Below are 2500 nucleotides of genomic sequence, written 5' to 3'. Positions count from 1 at the left end.
AACAAAGCAAGGTGTATCCTACGTGCTCGGTACAAGCACACCACGACGGGACACATTGAACGGTTCAGCGATCTCTCTGCACTAGTGGAAGAACTCCAACGTGATACGGGAGACTTTGCTACAGCGGCTTCTCTGCACTTCTGGGCTACCACCTTGTGACGGGAGACATTGCTAGCGGTCACTCTGCACTAGTGATGGTACACCACCGTGATACGGGAGACATTGCTAACGGCCACTCTGCACAGGTGCCAATACCACCTTGTGACGGGAAACATTGCTAGGAACCGATCGGCATCTCTGCGCGATTACTTGACGCACACCCAACTAAGTCAACTGTTGGACTTTTTCGTAATCACGGCGGGACACATTGAACGAGCTCTAACGGATCTCTGCACGCATGGAACATGGTGGCGGGAATCATTGCTAGAACCGAACGGCGCCTCTGCGCGATGTACAAACAAGCTCAACAGGAACCTCGTATCGGCTGCCGAGCCGGAGCCCGAACAACTTGGACTTTCACCTCTAATTTATATCAACTCACCACTCCCCGAGGGATCCGCAGAATTGCTTCTGGGTCCCGTATCGTTATTTGCGATTCGTGTTTGCATTACACTACATTGAACTATTCCAACTTGTTTATCCGCATGGCGAACATTTGCTGCATTGAACATTTAAGTTCCACTTCGCTCTCCCCTACGTGGGTCTGAGCTTCGCTCTCAGGGAAAAAATATGCCACATTTGGTAGGGAAACCCGGTTTCATCACGCTATGTGCCCTGCACCACCAGCTTAGCGTGAATGCTTCGAGTTTCCCTAAGAAGTTCGATTGGTCTTGCAGAGTTTAAAGACAACGAAGCTTAGTTTCAAGCAATGATTTAATATACGCGTATTAAAAACCCTTAACTGTTACAACTTTTATGCTTGAAACCATCGCAACGAAGTCTTTGGGTCCGTAGACCCGTGATGTACTGCTCCAGGAAACGTTTTGAAAGAGTGGAAACTCAAAATCATAGGTTAAGATCATCGGCAGAACCCACCAGACACCACTTTTGCTTCATAAGTTCGGCCTATAGTCATATGACGATTTTCATCGGGGAGGGGACGTATGACCCAAACGGGGGCTTATATGACCCACGGACACTGCAAACCATGCTCCTACGACTAAATAGAGGTTAAAACTACGATTTGGTGAAATCTTCATTTTTGACCTCGAAGCAAGGTACCTTCCCTATAGTAGGCAATGAGTAAATGATCATAATCCCAGGAGGGCAAAAAATGGGAACCCGAGAGGAAAGCGCTGTTGGCGCGCCTAAGCTAGTGGCCCGTAGAGTAAAAAGGGTACCCCCAACAAAGTTGTCGTTTGACGTTCTGGTTGCACTTTTTATCATCTAAAATCAGTTTTCTACACGTTTTGAGGGGTTTAAGCAAAAAAAAAAATTTCGACTACTCGAGCTCTCTGGCCCGTTCGGTGCACATTTTTGAAAAAAGCTAGGGAGCTGCCCCTAGGTTCGGGGTGTCACAAAATGTTGAAAAGTGGTCGAAAAACCACTATCCAGAATCGGATGTAGAATCATTAGACGAACTTAAAATTGTTCTACGACACCCATCTGCGACGTTTAGTATTCGAGTTATGGCCCGTACCAGGTCTGACCGAGCAATTTTTGTTCCGCGCACTTTGTGCACCGTACACGTTGATGTTTGTATGAAAAAGTACCCTACCTAGGGACGCGTATAGCAAATTTGTACCCCCGGGCATGTTGTCGATTGACATTCTGGTTGCACTTTTCATCATCTAGGGTGCGTTCCTGACACGTTTTGAGGGGTTTTAGCAAAAAAAAAAATTTTCGACTACTCGAGCTCTCTGGCCCGTTCGGTGCACATTTTTGAAAAAAGCTAGGGAGCTGCCCCTAGGTTCGGGGTGTCACAAAATGTTGAAAAGTGGTCGAAAAACCACTATCCAGAATCGGATGTAGAATCATTAGACGAACTTAAAATTGTTCTACGACACCCATCTGCGACGTTTAGTATTCGAGATATATAACACTTTGTAGGTCTGACCGAGCAATTTTTGTTCCGCGCACTTTGTGCACCGTACACTTTGATGTTTGTATGAAAAAGTACCCTACCTAGGGACGCGTAGAGCAAATTTGTACCCCCGGGCATGTTGTCGATTGACATTCTGGTTGCACTTTTCATCATCTAGGGTGCGTTCCTGACACGTTTTGAGGGGTTTTAGCAAAAAAAAAATTTTCGACTACTCGAGCTCTCTGGCCCGTTCGGTGCACATTTTTGAAAAAAGCTAGGGAGCTGCCCCTAGGTTCGGGGTGTCACAAAATGTTGAAAAGTGGTCGAAAAACCACTATCCAGAATCGGATGTAGAATCATTAGACGAACTTAAAATTGTTCTACGACACCCATCTGCGACGTTTAGTATTCGAGATATAGCACTTTGTAGGTCTGACCGAGCAATTTTGTACTAAAATGTATGGTGAACATGTAATT

The sequence above is a fragment of the Anopheles gambiae genome (genome assembly GCF_943734735.2).
Source record: "Anopheles gambiae chromosome X unlocalized genomic scaffold, idAnoGambNW_F1_1 X_unloc_45, whole genome shotgun sequence".
Classification (NCBI taxonomy): Eukaryota; Metazoa; Arthropoda; class Insecta; order Diptera; family Culicidae; genus Anopheles; species Anopheles gambiae.
This window is presented reverse-complemented; position numbering follows the sequence as displayed.